Here is a 19,884-nt window from a genome sequence, read left to right as displayed (position 1 = left end):
AAAACTAACAATATAAGTTGAATATCGCAGTGAACTGAAATGTCATCAGTTTAATTGCAGAAATGTTCAAAAATCTATGCCCTCTCTTCATAGAATCCCCATCATTAGAGATGGTTAAGAAAAGGTTAGACAAATAGCTCTCAGGGATGGTCCAGGTTTCCTTGGTTTCCAGGTGGCCCGGACTTGAAAACTTCTTGAGCTCCCTTCCAGCCCTACAATTCTATAATTTTCTGTTACTTGATCAAGCCTCCAGGAAATTGTCCAGGTTGCTTGCTATCAGGACTACTGTGATATGTTATTTAAGATGTGAGTACCTATCTTCTTCACTAACAGAGCAAAGAAAAACTGTGTGTCTCTGGAAACTCCACTACACTTCAAAAAATCAGAAAACGGCTTCATTTCCCTTTGGATTAGGACTGATTAAGATTTTGTAATGGAATACTGGGGTTTGGAGTAACTGAAAGTCTTCATGGAAAGTATATGATTTTCACCAAATTTCGTCTGAAATCTGTAAACCCCAAACGTTTTGTTTTTTTTAAATATGAACATGTTTCAGTTTTGAGCAGCCTTTGGCTGAAACTATTTAGTACATTGACAAATATGCTTGCATTCAGTTGCTGAAAATCCCAGAACATCCACCCTCCACCAAAGAAACAATTTTCAGGTTTTGGCTTTTTCAATGAAAAATCAAAAATTTCCATGGGGATGGAGGATTAAACCCATCCAATGGGAGTCCTGATATATTAGAGAACAAAGGGGCTGCTAAAATGAGATTACACTTCTGATGCCAGGAATTAATATCACAGCACAGCCCAAGTAAAATAAAATAAAATACAGTCTAATCTGGTTCGCTGATGTTTCACTTTTTAACCTGACAAGGAAGTGTTCTTCAAATGCAGGGTTTCCACAGGATACATCGCTATCAGAGGCACAGCTGGAATTGCAGAAAATATTATAACAGATCATACAAATGTTCTGTTCTTTCTAAAATTCAGCCACAGAATTAGCTCTGATGGGGATACCTGATGTGAACACCATGAAACACAAATATATGTTTGGTTGCACTGGTGGGAAAAATATTGTTGTTTATTTTATTCATTGTCCAGATCATCTTGTGTTTACAAAAATTTCTTAAAGCAGCTGATCTCTCTCTCTCTCTCTCTCTCTCTCTCTCTCTCAGTTTCAATACGCACAACATTTTATTAGCCCAGCACAAATGCATATTAGTAAAAATAATATCAATGGCATCTAATTTGCTTTCAAGACTGAAATTGTATCAGTCTAAAATAATATTTTGACAGTCCTTCCAGTCAAAACATCCAGACGGAAAGCACTGAATGGGTATATGAGCCTTGCTCTCTCCTTCCTTTGCAAAGGGATTTAAAAGTTGTGGGGGGAAATTCCAGACTGGATGTTTCTATTCTCCAGCAGCAATGGTAATATTTTTGCATCTACTTTACACTCAAATTTTTAAATAGCCCAATGGACTTAGGAACCTTAGTACTATTGACTGTCAATAAGACTTAGGCTAAGGGCCAGAGTTTTAAAGGTATTGAGGTATTATAAAGGTATTTTAAATCAATAGATGTTAGGGATATAGGTGCTTTTGAAAACCACACTAGGCACCCTACATACCCTTAAAATGTGTGTCTAAGTGCCTAGGTGACTTTTGAAAATGGGATTTAGAATGTTAAGCTGCTTAGGGGTGCTTTTGAAAATTTTACCCCTAATTCCCATTTAATTTCTGTAGCAGTAGTGAGCCTAAATTTTTTAGGGCCCCATTTGAGAATCCCATTTTACGGCTTATAATGAAATTTCCTCTGCATCTTAATAATTATAAATGATTCCGTAACGAGCAATCACTAATAAAATAAATAAAAAGCCCCTGAACATTTAAACTAAAAGCCTAGAGATAACACTAGTAAAGTTTCTCTTAAAAAACAAAACTCTAAAAGCCTATAGAATTCAATAGAGAACAAAATAATTGCTTTAAAGTTTTTAAACCAACCTAAACAATATAAAATCTTTGCTAGGCTGGTTTAAAAATTACTCAGAGAAGTTATCAATGTCTATTCAGTGTCTTTAGCATTATCCCGTTAGGAGAAGAAAATAAGATAATTAGCATAAAGTACATAGATCCTGATTTAAAAAAAAGTCATGATTACATTCAAGACACAACTTACTGTGGACTTGACTTTAATCATGTTCTGAAGTCCTGTTGGAGTTAATGGGTGAAATCTTAGCAAAACTCCTCTTGATTTAAATAGTCACTGAATTTGCTTAGAAAGGACTTAAAGCACATATTTAAAGTTAAGCACATCCTTAAAGTCTATCCTGAGTTGGAGCCATAAAACATTCCTTTTTCCCTCAAAATGATTTATTAAAATCAACAATTAATTCATTTTCTCAGCAATCATATATGACAGACATTTTACTGTAGCAAGCACTGGATGAAAAATGTTGAAAGGGAAACATCAAAATTGTCCATGAAAATATGGAATTTTGGAAAACTGGATAACCAAAATGTTTTCATTTTTGGGTATTCAGTGAAAGAATGAAAGAAAACCCCAAACTTAAACACACTGAAAAATACTTTTTGTTAAACAAATTTGGGGGGAAAATTAAAAAAAAAAACAATTTTAGTGAAATTTTCATTTTTGAAAAAAAGTAATTTGAAATGAAACAAATGTTGAGCAAGGATATAATGTATTCAAAACACTGAGTGAAGGCCATGTAAAAGTGGTGATATTTTATTTTGGTTTATTTTATCATATTATGTATACATATTATTATACATTAATTTTTATTTTATACCAATTATTTTTATTTAAAAAGTTAAACTGACATATATACACACATAGCAAAGTTCTGATTTCAGTTAACAAAAAATAGCCATTTTTAAAGGTATTTATCTGTATAGAGGGATTTTCAGAAACACCCTAAGGCACCAAAAACTAAAGAAAAACTAGAGAATGCTGTTGAAAAATCCAACTAGGCTCCCGATACCTTTTTAAAATCACTCCCAAAATGACCTCAAAAGTAATCACATCGGTTTCCATCTCCAGATCTGATGAACAGACATTAACAGACATTAAACTTTAGAAAATGACAAAGGAAGTTTTCCACCTCTAAGATGAGGCACCAGTCGGGGGGATGAGGGGGGCAGCTTGAATTTCAGACATCAACCTTTGGACTCTGGATTCTTGCATCAGGATATGGTCCAACGAGACTATTTTCTATCCTGATTCCTTTAACCTCCCTAACTCAGAATCTATATATGGAAGGAGACCCTACCCATAATGCCTGGTTTTACTGCCTTAATTGTATCATTTTGTCCTGCATCCATTCCCACACAATGTTAATGTCTCTTTTGATGCATTGTCCATCCCCCATACGAGAAGGGTAGCAAGTACCATTGGCCCGCGTTGGGCACTTGAGATGAGAGGGAAGGGAAAGGGACTAGCTCATTTATGATCCCAGACGGAATAACACCCGTGTTCCTTCCATGTGACGAAACTGCTGCTACTTCCCTCCGTGGTCGTTCCACCCCCCCATGGAGCAGCAACCGACAACGCAACACATGTCGCCCTCAGAGGAAAACTAGACACCTATTCTGAATCTCAAAGGAAAAGAAATGAAGAGAGGTAAATAAATAAATAAATAAAAAGATGTGAACTTTGAAACTGAAATGTGGTGGGTGAGAGACCATGGGACCTGACCCGTGCGCCCAATCACAGCTGAGGAGCTTCTCAGCAGTCCTTTCAGCAGTCCTTTCCAGATGCCTGACTGGGCCTTGTTCACCTGCTGAGGGTGAGACTGATCACCAGGTTTAGGTTCAGGAAGGAATTTTCCAGAGGCCAGACTTTCTCAGGACCCCCTGCTGTTATCATATGGGCATGTCTCAGCTGCTCCTCCTATATGAGGGATGTATGATCGCTATAAGGGTGACCAGATAGCAAGTGTGAAAAATCGGGAGGGGTGGGGGGTAATAGGAGCCTCTATATAAGAAAAAGACACAAAAATCGGGACTGTCCCTATAAAATCAGGCCATCTGGTCAACCCCAATCACAGGGGCAGGGGCTTCTTCAGCAAACCCCCCTCTCTCTGTGCCCCATGCGGACGGGGCTGGACAGCAGTCTCACTCCGGCCATGCGGCCACCCCAGTCTGGGAGTGAGGGGCGGCGCCCACCCGTGGCTTCTGGACCCACAGACAAAGCTCGGGGGGAACCAGTCCCATTTATACTTGCTGGACACAAGGCTCTTGCTCTTGTTGTACAGGAGGCTATATGCGACCCCCCTGTTATACACTGAGCAATGAGGGCTCCCCTCCGTGTGGGCAGAGGCGAGACCCTGCGCTCCAGGGACGAGGTAGCTGGTGTACAGACCCCGCCGGAGCGGGGAGTGTCGGCAGGCGCCACTCTGCCTTGGACGGGGGTCATCTCCGCTTGAGCAAGCGAGACTCCCCGCAACCTCCAGGCACCTCTTCCGTCAGTGGACGGTGACCCTGACTCCGGGAGAGACCCCCGGGAGAGCGAGAGAGAGACGGGGTGTCCCTCGGCTGGGCCCCCTGGGGCGAGATTCAGCCCAGCCGCAGCGGGGTACACAAGGTAATAGGTGGAGAGGGGAGGGAGGGAGCGAGCCAGGCTGGAGGGCCTCCGGGCTCCGCTCCCCTCTCTGCACCTGCCTGAGTCCCCCCACTCAGGGCTTTTCCCAGCGTGTACCCAGCTCACACAACCTTGTGTCACGGCTCCGGGCCAAGCCTTCGGAATGAGCCAAGTGAAAAGGGCAACGCGGCCCCTGGCCGGGCTGGGCGGGGAATCGCCCCGCCCTCCTGGAACTGCCTCCGGGGACGCCGCGCGGATCGCAGCTCATGGAGACTTCCAGAGCCGGGCCCCGTTGCGCTCGCAGCAGGAAGGGGACAGAAACACCTGCCTTTAACGTTCCGTTTCATCTGACTGGTGACCACAGAGACTGAAACACCATCGCCACACGGGGCTGGTTACCGGAGGGCCTCTGACACCGACGCTATGCTCGCACTTCTGTCCGCAAAACCTGGCTACGGGAGCGCTCCGCTCAGCGGCGGGCTCCGCTACGCTGCTGTCAACTCGTCAGTGCGGACACGGCCTCAGGTTTGTTTCAGAGAGACAAGGCGGGTCCGGGCATATCTGTTACTGGTCCCACTGCCCTTGGTGAGAGAGACAAACTTCCAGCTTACACAGAGCCCTTCAAGTTTTATTTCGACATTTTAAAAACTACGCCTTTCAAAAACCTTATTTATAAACCTTAACTATCCTCTGTGCACCTATCGCTAAAAATCGCTAAAAATCCACCCAAAATATTTCTTTTTTTCAGATTGTATTAAACTGTTTTTCATTTCAGTAAGAAAACATACGTAATTGTTGTTTTGAGTCAATCCTGATTAGATTTAAGGATCGTTTCGTTTAGATTTAACGCTGGTCGGTTGCCTAACTGGACATTTCTTACTGGAACAAACGTGGCTTTCTTTTCAATGTAATCTTAGCTCAGCTTTTCAGTGTCTGCAGTGCTTGGTTTTAGGTTAATTACAATGTCCCTCTACTGTTTTCGACTCTTATGAACTGCCCGAGAAATTACAAGTAAATACAGTAATGTGTTACAGTTGATTTTTAATGAGTACTTTAAAGAAATGTAGCATCTGTATCAGAGAACCTCCGATACCCATCCGAGTGTGATGATGGTGTTTTAGCGTCTGAGGTTCCCGCCGGGCTTTGCCTGTGGGTTCGGAAGCCGGGGCGGGCGCCGCCCCTCACTCCCAGGGCTGGGGTGGCCCCCATGGCCGGAGTCAGACTGCTGTCTAGCCCCGTTCCTGAGGGGTAGAGCGAGATGAATGGGGAGGGGGCCCAGAAGCTCCTAAAGTGTAACTGGGAGCACAGGTCTCATTGACTCATACCAGCACATTTCCTTTCCATTTTTATTTTTAAATCACACTTTTAAACTTCTGTGGTTACATTTTTTAAAAAAAATATTACAAATTCTCTACTTTTACGTTATTTTTGTTTGTATTATTTTATTTTTAATTTTTATTTAAGTAGTTTTTGTTTCATGTTCTTTTGGTTTATTTTGTAATATATGCATACACATTATTCTACATTTTTTATTTTATATCGATTCTTTTTATTTAATAAAATGAAATTGACATATACACATGGCAAGTTCTGATTTCAATCAACATTATTTTCTGTAATAAAAATGTTCCAAATGGAAATTTTTAATCTGCTTTAATTTCCATTAATATCTGAATCAATGTGATTACATAGGTTCTGGATTCAGGGGTGCGTGAGGCAGTGACCGCCATTTTTCACTGCAACTTGAGACCATTGCTCCTTGTTCTGTCAGCTGCCACCACTGAGAACAGCCGAGCTCCATCCACTTTGAAACCCCCTTCAGGTAGTTGAAGGCTGCTATCAAATCCCCCCTCACTCCTCTCTTCTGCAGACTAAACAAGCCCAGTTCCCTCAGCCTCTCCTTGTAAGTCATGTGCCCCAGCCCCCTGATCATTTTCGTTGCCCTCCGCTGGACTCTCCAATTTGTCCACATCCTTTCTGTAGTGGGGGGCCCAAAACTGGACGCAATACTCCAAATGTGGCCTTCTTGGTATATATTAATATATCAATTCTTAATATATCCTAGCTTCTGATCTCTTCATCCACTGATTCATGATGCACCCATATGCACTATGTCTACGGCAATGGTACATTGACCCTGGTACAACATAAGTGCATGACAGAAAAATGGAAATGCAGAGAAACACACATGCACAGAGAAGTGAGACTATATTTTTGTTTCAAAATTTTAACAAGCAAATTTAAAAAAATTTTAACTCATGTGGTGAAAAATACACACAAAAGGAGCCAATAAACTAGAAAAATTCCTGAAGGATAGATCCATCAATGGCTGTTAGCTAGGATGGACAGAGATGGTGTCCCTAGTTTCTGTTTGCCAAAAGCTGGAAATAGGTGAGAGGGATTGGGTCACTTGATGATCAACTGTTCTGTTCATTCCCTGTGAAGCACCTGGCATTGGCCACTGTTGGAAGACATGATATTGGGGTAGATGGACCTTTGGTCTGACCCAGCATGGCCATTTTTCTGTTCTAAATCTGAGAGCCATTCATTGCTCTTTCTTAGGCATGTTTTGCTATGACTCATCTACCTTTATTTACTTCCCTCCTGGATTGAACAAGCAAAATCCTATTCTTCCCTATATGGGGGGGCCTGAGCAGGTATTTTTCTTTTCTAAATCAGATTCTTTCATTTTTACTGTGCTGCTTTACCTGTCACACTGATGATCTATTGCCAGCTGCACCCTGACCCTAACCCTTCCTTCAGATTTTCTGAGATAAGATTGTAGTCTGTGCATTTACTTTTCCACTCTCTTCTACTATTCATATTCTTCAATTATCTCAGTAAACTGAGCATTGGGTTCCTATCTGGATGCCGGATCTTACAGTGCTTCTTGGTGTATTTTGTTATTATTCCCTTTCACAGCAATTAATGTCTCTTCTGGGTGGTAATTTCTCCTTCCTATGAGATGATGTAATCTCCCCTGATACTTCTGCTGCTGGGAATCTGAAATTATTGCATAGAGGAAAGTTAATATTTGTTTTTCGAAAGGAAAAACAACAGCAGAAAGACAGTCCTATTACTAACCTCAAAGGGGAAGTCATGGAAAACAAGTGATTCCAAAGGGAAAATAATGGAGACAGGAGAACTGTTGACCCAAAAGACAAAGCAATAGAAAAAAGGGAATGTCTCATTTCAAAGGAAATTAATGCAGACAGAACTTCTGATCTCAATGGAAATCTCTGTTCATCGGATATATGAGAGGAGTAGATCTGCTAGAATACTAGAAAAAAGTAACCAATATCAATTCTGTTTTCTAGGAAGAAGAAAATTAAATGCTGCCAAGTTAAAAAATTCTTGGATAAAGCTCCCAGGACAGTCTGATCTCTGGACCTGGAACTTGAAATGCAGGCCAAGAAGTCCCCGAAGCTGCCACACGAACAACGCAGAGCAGCGTAGGGTGGCGTGTGTTCAGGTGCCCCTCCCTCCCCTGCTTTGCTGCCATGTTGTTCCTGACCTCTGCCTGGGAGCCCCTGGCCAGCAGCCCCTGGGAAATTCCCGCTTGCTATGCAGAGCGGGGGCGGGGAGGGAACATGGCTCAGGAGCAAGAGAGCTCAGCTGCTGTGGTGTGAGCCGATTGGTGGGAGTGCTTTAAAGAGACAGCGCATAGTCTCTCATAGACTTCCCCAGCAGCCAGCACACACACATTTTGTCTCTCTCTCACACACATACACACTCTGTCTTATACATACACACACAAACACACGATCTCTGACTCGCACATATACACACTCTGTCTCACACACACACTGTCTCTGTCACATGCACACACTCACACACATACACACGCACACTCTGTCTCTTTCACACTCACCTCCCAGCACGTGTTGTTGTTGTTACATTCTGCATTGCATGTATATTTTCTTAAATTTTATCCTTTCAAAGTGCAGTTGTTGTACTTTTTGAATGGTCTATGCATTTCATAATTTTATTTCACTACTATTCTTAAATTGAATTCTTTAAGCAGTGAGTTCTAAAATGCCTAACCTGTCCTGAATGGAGTGATTATCCCTATGGTAACTATTTAAAAATTATACCTAGGTTTTTTGTTTCTACTGGTGGCGTACATCCACACATTAACTCGATATTGGTACACTAACAAAATTTGTTCCATACATGGATGGAAGAAATTAAAGGGAATATTGGTGTGAGGGAATATGCTGTATATGTTGTATGGGAAAGGTGGAGGTGGATTGCTGTATTGTAAACAGGAATGTAGTCTGCGACTGTTTATTTTGAGAGTGGGCAATGGAGACATGAATCCTAGCCCATATCAGACGTGGAGAAAATAACTGTTCCCTTTGCCCCGTTTGGAGACTGAAACAAAACCCCTTGTAGTCAATAACTGAGAGTCTTTCCCTTAAGTACAAAGGAGTTTGGATCTGGCTCATTATTATAAGATACAAGATGTTGGAGCATTGGAGCTATAATAAGACAAAGAATGGTCTGGCCTCTCTTTTGAATCTACTAACAGGATGACAACTTATACAGTAGGAGGCTGGGTGGTGATGGGAAGTTGACTCTTGAGGAAGAATTGATCTGATGATGTGCACAAAACAGTCCAACAGATACCATTCTCTCTCTAATTATATTACAACCAATGCAATGTTACTTAGTGTTGATGAATTGTATAGTAAATTGCTTCACCCACTTTGGTTCATTATAAAATATATTCAAGAGACCAAATAACCAATAGCAGTCAAGTTTATTGCTATAAACCAGTAATAATATGATACAGGAAAAAGGGAATGGGTGACAGGGCACGAATCACTTGATGATTACTTGTTCCGTTCATTCCCTCTGAAGCACTTGGCATTGGCCACCACCAGAAGACAGGATACTGGGCTAGATGGACCTTTAGTCTGACCTAGTATGGCCATACTTATATTTTAAATCTGAGAGCCATTCATTGCTCTTTCTTAGGCATGTTTTGTTATAACCCATCTGTGATGGGTTCCCCCTGGGGTGCTACTTGGAACTGGAGTTCCACTGAGAACTCTGACCCACCAGTCTGGGCACCCTCTCACACTGTGCTGCTGTGGCAAGCTTCAGACTCACTCATAGTCCTACATTTCCTCCAGCATTAACACAGGTAGGGACACACCCAGCTGCAGTTACATGCAGGCTCTCTGACCAGCCTATGCATAAACCAACAATAGAGAAGCTACAGTCAAGATAACCACCAGTTCCCCAGCCTAAGATCCCAGAGCTGTACCGCCCTGCCCTGGTCAAAACAGTTCACTTCTCAGTTCAGTGTGGAGAGAAATATGCACACTTGTGCTAACCAAGCTGAGATTTCCCCCCAGACACTTCACTTAAAGGCACACTGGTTTAGGTGAAACTACAAACATGTTTATAAAGTACAAAAGATAGACTGTAAGTGATTATAAGGGATATCAAACAGACCAAAGCAGATTACCAACAAATAAAGAAAAACTCAAACTAAGTATAATAGACTGGTTAGATTGACTATGAAAGAGCAGTTTCTCACCCTGACTGATAATACCAGCAGTCTGGCAGATTCTCATGGCACAAGCTGCATTTGCTGTGCTGCTTCAGTTTCTCAGGTTTCCATACATAGGCTAGAAATTGCTCTAGCCTGGCTCCAGCACTTCGCCCAGTTCAGTCTTTGTACCTCAGGTCTTTCCAGCAGTCCTCTTGTGTGGGGAGCGAAGAAGAACCAATGATATCACTCCCTGTGTTATATCGCTTTAGCACAGGGTGGGAACCCTTTGTTTCAAAATTTGGTTCCCAGAACAGTTTGTGGAAAAATACAGACAGCCCAAGGTGGTGTCCAGAGTCATGTGGCCTGGTCACCTGTCCTTGTAGAGTCCTAGAAACCATTAATTACAGGCTCTCTGGAGTGTTCTCAGGAAGGCTCACCAGGTGGGAGATAAGCTTCTCTTAAGGCTTATTGTTTTCCCTAATGGCTCATTACCCTGAATAGGACCTTCCCAACCAACTGTCTAGACCATTAGCATCTTACCTAGTGGGAGTTTCCCACTACATTTTAAATAGATACATAGTCCATATTTATAATTTCAGATACAAAAATGACACATGCAGACAAATAGGAAAATCATATTCAGGAAATCATAACTTTCCCAATGACAGTTTAAATGACCCGTCTTGCACAAAAGACACACTGTTTATGCTCTAAGCACATTATAGCAATATCACTTTGAAGAATATGGTGGGCAGTGCCACAACATCTACCTTCATTTACTTTCCCTCCTGGATTGAACAAGCAAAACCCTATTCTTCCTTATATGGGGGGGCCTGAGCAGGTATTTTTCTTTTCTAAATCAGATTCTTTCATTTTTACTGTGCTGCTTTACCTGTCACACTGTTGACCTATTGCCAGCTGCACCCTGACCCTAACCCTTCCTTCAGATTTTCTGAGGTAAGATTGTAGTCTTTTCCACTCTCTTCTACTATTGATATGCTTCAATTATCTCAGTAAACTGAGCTTTGGGTTCCTATCTGGATGCCGGATCTTACATTGCTTCTTGGTATATTTTGTTATTATTCCCTTTCACAGCAATTAATGTCTCTCCTGGGTGGTAATTTCTCCTTCCTATGAGATGATGTAATCTCCCCTGATATTTCTGCTGCTGGGAATCTGAAATTATTGCATAGAGGAAAGTTAATATTTGTTTTTGGAAAGGAAAAACAATGGTACAAGGACAGTCTTATTACTAACCTCAAAGGGGAAGTCATGGAAAACAAGTGATTCCAAAGAGAAAATAATGGAGACAGGAGAACTGTTGACCTAAAAGGCAAAGCATTAGAAAAAAAGGGATGTCTCATTTCAAAGGAAATTAATGCAGACAGAACTTCTGATCTCAATGGAAATCTGTGTTCATCTTATATATTAGATAGGTAGATCTGCTAGAATAATAGGGGGAAAAAGGAACCAATATCAATTCATTTTTACAGGAAGAAGAAAATTAAATGCTCCCAAGTAAAAAATAAAATTTTGGATAAAGCTCCCAGGTCAGTCTGATCTCTGGACCTGGAATTCCAAATAGCAGGGCAAGAAGACCCCTAAGCTGCCACCTGAACAAAGTTTTAATTCCTTGTTGACATTGGCTGTGGTTTTTGTAGGAACCTAAGGGCGCTAGGCACCACACTGCCTTTGAATGTCAAAGGGAGTTGGGCACCTAACTTTTCTATGCTGTTTTGAAAATCCCCACTTTGATGCGTGATGGCCTAACTTGCACCCATCCTTCTGGTCTTTGCTGAAAGAGTGGGGGGCTCCTTCTCCCACAGTGTGAGGGAATATACTGTGGATGTGGGATGGGAAAGGTGGAGGTGGATTACTGTACTGTAAAACATTAATGTAGCCCTTATCAGACATGGAGAAAATAACTGTTGCCTTTGCCCTGTACGGGGCTTGACATAAAACCCTTTGTAGTAAATGACAGAGGCCTTGGTTACACGGCCACTTTACAGCGCTGCAACTTTCTCGCTTAGGGGTGTGAAAAAACAGTGTTGATAACTGTGACATTCTATCCCTTGGAGGAGCATAGTGTAATCCCCATATTCCTAATTTTCATATAATCGTGATCTTACTTATAAAGCATGCCTTGTAAGGTATCAGGGGAAAGGTTATGATCTGCTGAAAGTCATTTCTCTTTCTGTATATGTATATCATTAATGCACATGAAGTTACGAGAATTGCATTGTATGGTTGTCACTAAAACATGTAAATTGAAGAATCAGCCAGATATTAGCTCCCCAGAGGCATCAACAAGGAAAGTAACCAATGCCTGGGCGGGGTGTCAAGCAACCCATCAATAGCCATTGTCCAGCAAGGGAGCTACAATACAATGACTCACCTGAATGAGGCCACACCAGGGGAATTGCTCAACCTTACTGGGTGACTCAGCAATGCCCCCAGATATGCCTGGACTTGTGATCTCCAAGCACATGGACTGAGGATATAAAATAGACAAAGTGGACACATACTGCGCCCTTCTCCTGCCCCCACCTATGCTGCAAGCAACCAAGACACTGAGAAGAAGACATAAGAACATAAGAATGGCCATACTGGGTCAGGCCAAAGATCCATCCAGCCCAGTATCCTGTCTACCGACAGTGGCCAATGCCAGGTGCCCCAGAGGGAGTGAACCTAACAGGTAATGATCAAGTGACTGTGCGCTGTGTGAAGAAGAACTTCCTTTTATTTGTTTTAAACCTGCTACCCATTAATTTCATTTGGTGGCCCCTAGTTCTTATATTATGGGAACAAGTAAATAACTTTTCCTTATTCACTTTCTCCACACCACTCATGATTTTATAGACCTCTCTCATATCCCCCCTTAGTCTCCTCTTTTCCAAGCTGAAAAGTCCTGGCCTCTTTAATCTCTCCTCATATGGGACCCATTCCAAACCCCTAATCATTTTAGTTGCCCTTCTCTGAATCTTTTCTAATGCCAGTATAACTTTTTTGAGATGAGGAGACCACATCTGTACACAGTATTCAAGAAGTGGGCGGACCATGGATTTATGTAAGGGCAATAAGATATTCTCCGTCTTGTTCTCTATTCTTTTTTTAATGATTCCTAACATCCCATTTGCTTTTTTGACTGCCACTACACACTTCATGGACATCTTCAGAGAACTATCCACGATGACTCCAAGATTTTTCCTGATTAGCTGTAGCTAAATTAGCCCCCATCATATTGTATGTATAGTAGAGGTTATTTTTTTCCAATGTGCATTACTTTACATTCATCCACATTACATTTCATTTGCCCATTTTGTTGTTATTTTGAATCTAATTACCCTGTAAGGTATTTACCATCCTGATTTTACAGAGGTGATTCTTTTACTTTTTCTTCTATGAAAATTCTTCTTTTAAGAACCTGATTGCTTTTTCATTGTTCTTAAGATCCAAGGGTTTGGGTCTGTGCTCACCTATGCAAATTGGTGAGGATTTTTATCAAGCCTTCCCCAGGAAAGGGGGTGTAGGGCTTGGGAGGATTTTAGGAGGAAAGACGTTTCCAAGCGGACTCTTTCCCTGTTATATTTGTTAGATGTTTGGTGGTGGCAGCAATAAAGTCCAGGGACAAAAGGTAAAATAGTTTGTACTTTGGGGAAGTTTTAACCTAAGCTGGTAAAAATAAGCTTAGGGGTTTTTTCATGCAGGTCCCCTCATCTGTACCCTAGAGTTCAGAGTGGGGAAGGAACCTTGACAGAAGGACTGCAATATTCTGTGGAGTGAGAGAAACTGCTTAATCTAGTTGCTGCCCAGTGTAGGAGAGTTGAGAGTTTAGACTGTGTGCTTCTATTTTCCTTCTTTTGGAAACTAACTCTGATTTTTTGCCTATCACTTAATATCACTGAAAATCAACCTTTTATAGTCAATAAATTTTGTTAATTGTTTATCTTTACCAGTGAGTTTGTATGAAGTGTGGGGCATTGATGAAGCGGTGAACCAATTAATAAATGTGCACTGCCCATCTTGAGCAGTACAAGATGGTATATTGCTGGGGTACAGTGCTGGGAGCTGGGGGGATGTGGCTCTGGTGCCTTTCTCTGTGAGATTCATGAGTAGCTCCGGGAGCATTCATGCAATCTGGCTGGGTGTGGGGCTCCACAGGCTGTTGTGCTGAGTGATCACAGCGCCTGGAGGGGATTGCTGTTGATCACTAGTGAGGCATTGTGAGAGACAGCCCAGGCTAGAGAGAATTCAGGGGGCACGGCGGTCCCACAGTTCCAGGCTGCACCCCAGGGGGATCCCGTCACAACACTGCACCAGCGCTGGTAGCTACTCCCCTGGTGGGGATGGTTTTTTTACAGTGCTGGGAGAGCTCTCTCCCAGCATTGGTGCCATGACTTCACAGCCACATTACAGTGCTGCCACGATAGCGCTGCCCCGGCAAAGCTTTCACATTACGAGTGAAGACGTGCCCTGAGAGTCTTTCCCCAGCGACAAATGACTTTGGACCTGGCTCTTTATTGTAAGGTGCAAGATGTTGGTGCATATGAGCCATAGTGAGAGAAAGAATGGTTTGGCCTCTATTTTGTATCTACTAACAGGATGACAACTTACACAGTAGGAGGCTGGTTCATGATGGGAAGTTGACTCATGGGGCGGTATTGATCTGATGACTTGCACAAACCAGTCCAACTTGGTACCATTTGCTCTTTTATTATATTGCAACCAATACAACATTACTTAGTGTTTATTTGTCATATAGTAAATTGCGTCACCCACTTTGGTTCATTAAAAGAGACCAAGTAATCAATTTCAGTCAAGTTTATTGCTATAAACCAGTAATAATATATTACAGGAAAAAGGTTCTGTATGATACCAATCTCCAGGAAGCCATCTCATGTTGTCATGTTACATTCACCTGACGCAGAAGGTGAGCCCCCAAATTTATACTGCTATGCCCATCTTTTTATACCTGTCCTGTTTACAAGTAAAAGATGCTGTGTTCATCATTTGAAACTAATCAGAGTTATACCTTGTTTTTCTGGTACCATGCTGTACCTCCTATCTCCTTGGTCTGAACAGACGCATTTCAAGTACCAAAGGGCATGAAAGCACCTGCTAGGCCTCTACTAGGGCAGTACAATCATATGTTTTGTCCTCTTTGGGTTATTCCAGTACAGGCCTGTGAAAACAATTTCCTACCTGTTGCTATAATAAAATAATTATATATCCTGATTTGGACAACTATCTGATCTACTTCAGCCAAAGCTGACTTAAGATAATGCAAGGAGTTGTGGGATACTAATCATAAGAGGATAGGAGTAGAGTTAAGGTGTAGGCCAGTTTAAGCTATATAACTGCTATACTATTTGTGCCTAATGTACACTAATGTACAGATGGTGTGGATAATACATATTTTTACCTAAATCATCAAAGTGCCAGTTGGTGTTGTACTCATAAGCCATGTATGGCCAGGGCTTTAGAGATATTAGGTGCCTGATGATTAGAACTGAGCAAAAAAATCATTTTTTTTGGTTCAGTGGCTAAATAAAAAAATCCAGGAAAAAAATGGTTCATTCTGGGTATTCGCCAGGCTGCTGTGTTGGGTCCCAGTTCTCTAGACATGTGTTTTCTGGATCTCAGCATGCTGCAGTATGGTTTCTCCTTTCTAACCTTCATGGAAATGAATGATGTGGCCCAGTTGCCTTATGCCCCCAGGACCAGTGCTGATGCCCCAGATGCCCTAGTAGATCAAGCATACCCCATCCCAGAACTCCACCCATATAGCAGCTCTGAGTTTACGGATACCTCCAAGGGCAGGTGACAGGTGAAGCAAAGAGGTGCACAGGCTTTGCAAAAGTCTCTAAACACAATTATTCTTTACTTACATTGCATGAGAAATACACTGTGGTGGAGGAAACAATAGAACACTTACATGCATTTCCCTGCCTCAGTTTCCTCACCCATCTGAGGCATTCTTAGAACTTGGGCAGGAGTCCTTTAGGGTACCCAGGATTCCCATTCCTGCAGTTCATGGCTCCTTCTCTGAATCATGGAATCTCTATCTCTGACCCCTGCAGTCAGTGTCATTCTACTTTCTTTCTTAAATAACTGGTGAGAGACTCTCTCTTTTATAACCTCCAATTTCCTTTGTCAGGTGACCCCTTCCAAATGCAGACTGATCATGTGATCAAAGCCTTGGTCTACCCTTAACCACAACCCCAAAGCAATACAACTAAGCCAACGAAACCTCTGGCGTAGACAAAGCTATGTAGACACATGGCAGGGCCGTTGTGCAAGGAGGATTGTGGAAGTGTGGCTCACCAGCATGCATCCCCCTTATGCAGGGATTCTCAAACTGGGGGTCAGGACCCCTCAGGGGGTTGCGAGGTTTTACATGGGGGGGGGGGTCGTGAGCTGTCAGCCTCCACCCCAAGCCCCCCTTTGCTTCCAGCATTTATAATGGTGTTAAATATATTAAAAAGTGTTTTTAATTTATCGGGGGGGGGGGTCGCACTCAGAGGCTTGCTCTGTGAAAGGGGTTACCAGTACAAAAGTTTGAGAACCACTGCCCTTATGGCTTGTGTGTCAAGGTCCCATAGATAGCTGTAACCACCAGGAGGTGAGACCAGCAGGTGGAAAAGGCATTTTGATTCTCCGTGGCGGACGAGATTCTCCAGATGGCGCCTATAATAGCAACATAGGCTATAACCGTGAACAGAAATGGGGGAGAGTGAAAATCGAAGCGAACATGAACACTGTAAGTTGCATCAGATAGTTGTCTGTTCTGGAGAATTTTAACACAGGGGTGAGATCACAGAAGAAATTGTCAATTTCATTGGGGGCCACAGAAAGTTAATTGTGACACCAATAATATTATTATGCTAAGAGATAGGTGCTAGCAGGAGACAGAACCTGCTATTCTGTAGCAAGTCTCCAAGCACGACAAGTTCCCCAGGAAGAAGTACATTGGGGTGTGAAGTTGTTGATCACCCACAACTAGAGCAAAGATGAGGATGTTCGCAGCCATCGTCACAAGGTAGCTAACTAAAAACAGCAGGAAGAGAAGGATCTGCCGTTCAGAAAGATTTCCAAATCCCAGGAGGATGAATTTGGTGATGAATTTGGTTTGATTTCCCCACTCCATGTTTTCTATTGATTGCATCTAAGGGAGAGAAAATGTGGCAATTTTAACTGAAGAAAATAAATTACATTTTTAACTAATCCCTCTACCTTAATTCCAGAGGTATTGAGATTCCGCTGTCCCTGCTATTTAGTTGCCCAACAGTTGGGTCAAGAATCTTGACCGGGAAAATGATTTGCCTGGCATTTCAACTGTATAGCCAACATCATTTCTATATTTATCTAGCATTTTATTTGGCCCTCATTAGTCTGAATATCTGATTTTCCTTGTGTACAAATTCATTTTTAACCTAACCCCTCTTTTTATGAGAGCTGACCCAAGTATTCTGTTTATCCACAGATCCAGCTGCTGCCATGAGAAGTTTTTTTCATCTTATCGGGTGTCCTACCTCCTCCCACTCAGTGGAATATGGGCATTTTACTGGCTTAGACACTTTTTTACTAGAGCCATAGATTTCAAAGCTCGAAGGGAACACTGTGATCAGTCAGTCTGATCTTCCGTATAACGCTGGGCAGAGAACTTCCCCAAAATAATTCATCGAGCAGGTTAATTACACTCACTGTGAAAAATGTACACCTTATTTCCAATCTGAATGTGTCTAGCTTCAACTTCCAGCCATTGGATGGTGTTAGACCTCTGTCTGCTAGAGTAATCATTTGTGTGGCTCTTCTCTGAATCCTCTCCAATTTGTCAATATTCTTCTTGAATTGTGGGCATCAAAACTTGATACAGTATTCCAGCAGCAGTCACACCAAGGCCATATACAGAGGTAAAATAACCACTCTACTCTAACTTGACATTCTCCTGTTCATGAATCCCAATTCTGAATTTTGACCTGACCACCACAAGTCACCAAAAGATGGTCAGTTTTTTTCATTACATCTGACTCACTCAAGTGAAGCTACTTAGTTAATAATGGTAAAAAATTAACATTAAATTTCACCATGCTGGGAATCAGCCTCACTTTACAACTGATCTTAGCAAAGATAATTGCTGAATAGACTGATCAGCACTTGGAGCCAGATGTTTACAAATATTTTTAAGTGTCAGGTATAAGTTTAAGTGACAAAGCATAGAGGTTCAAGTGAGAGCAAGTAGACATCTCGGAAATGAATGATTACATTATGTAAAATAAAATTATAGCCCACATTCTAGAGCCTAGAGCTAATTGACTAGATACTCTCGTGTCTTGTAGAGTATTTCTCTCCCCCAAATCCTTGCAGTGCTTTACACAACGGTTGGTGGTGACCCTCCTTTCATGGCACAAGCCCGCTGTTAGTTGACTCCTAGATGAAGAATCCAGCATGTCACTTTTCTCTCCAGGATAGACCAGAACAATCATAGAATCATAGAATCATAGAATATAAGGGTTGGAAGGGACCCCAGAAGGTCATCTAGTCCAACCCCCTGCTCGAAGCAGGACCAAATCCCAGTTAAATCATCCCAGCCAGGGCTTTGTCAAGCCTGACCTTAAAAACCTCTAAGGAAGGAGATTCTACCACCTCCCTAGGTAACGCATTCCAGTGTTTCACCACCCTCTTAGTGAAAAAGTTTTTCCTAATATCCAATCTAAACCTCCCCCACTGCAACTTGAGACCATTACTCCTCGTTCTGTCATCTGCTACCATTGAGAACAGTCTAGAGCCATCCTCTTTGGAACCCCCTTTCAGGTAGTTGAAAGCAGCTATCAAATCCCCCCTCATTCTTCTCTTCTGCAGGCTAAACAATCCCAGCTCCCTCAGCCTCTCCTCATAAGTCATGTGTTCCAGACCCCTAATCATTTTTGTTGCCCTTCGCTGGACTCTCTCCAATTTATCCACATCCTTCTTGAAGTGTGGGGCCCAAAACTGGACACAGTACTCCAGATGAGGCCTCACCAATCTTTTTGTTAAAAAGAAAAGGAGTACTTGTGGCACCTTAGAGACTAACCAATTTATTTGAGCATGAGCTTTCGTGAGCTACAGCTCACTTCATCACTGTAGCTCACGAAAGCTCATGCTCAAATAAATTGGTTAGTCTCTAAGGTGCCACAAGTACTCCTTATTTTTTTGCGAATACAGACTAACACGGCTGTTACTCTGAAACCAATCTTTTTGTTTTTACTCATGAACAGGACACCCTCTGCTGTTCATTTATTCCTGTAGATTTCTTTCCTCTCTTGCAGATTTTGCAATCTCTGCTTTGTCTGTGGCTCAGTATGCACGTAGGCCTCTGTTGTGAGGCAGACAATACGCAATACACAAAAGACCAGACAGGGAGATATGTGTCTTTTACCTCCTGTCTGAAAGGGACATTTCTGATGTATGTTGCCTCCTGGTAACCTGCCTCAGCTCCAAGACCTTAGAAATAATTTTCAGTATAGATACATAACTCTAAATATTCTCCATACATACATTTTGCAATAGTTATGACAACCAGTGAGCTACTGTCTCGTAGCAATCTCACGTGTCACCCTTTGCTGAACTATTCTGTATATATCTGACCCAGGGGATCTCTGTAAAATCCTATGCACCCCCTTTGCCCCTGCCCATTGGCACTAAGGGGTCCTGGAGTCAGAAAGAGTCTGATCCAAAGCCCGTTGATCAATGTCATTTGAAAGACTCTTGCTGACTACATTTGGCTTTGGATTAGTC

At 42.2% G+C, this 19,884-nt stretch overlaps 1 long non-coding RNA gene across 1 annotated transcript; it reads left to right on the top strand.

Moving 5' to 3' along the window:
- The first annotated feature begins 4,112 nt into the window (after positions 1-4,112).
- LOC142068837 (uncharacterized) lies at positions 4,113-14,059 on the top strand. The gene is made up of 2 exons (XR_012664761.1): positions 4,113-5,129; positions 7,922-14,059. It is a non-coding gene; the product is annotated as an uncharacterized LOC142068837 (long non-coding RNA).
- Positions 14,060-19,884: the final 5,825 nt, after the last annotated feature.

This window comes from Caretta caretta, chromosome 13 (assembly GCF_965140235.1).
Source record: "Caretta caretta isolate rCarCar2 chromosome 13, rCarCar1.hap1, whole genome shotgun sequence".
Taxonomy (NCBI): Eukaryota; Metazoa; Chordata; order Testudines; family Cheloniidae; genus Caretta; species Caretta caretta.
This window is presented reverse-complemented; position numbering and strand designations above follow the sequence as displayed.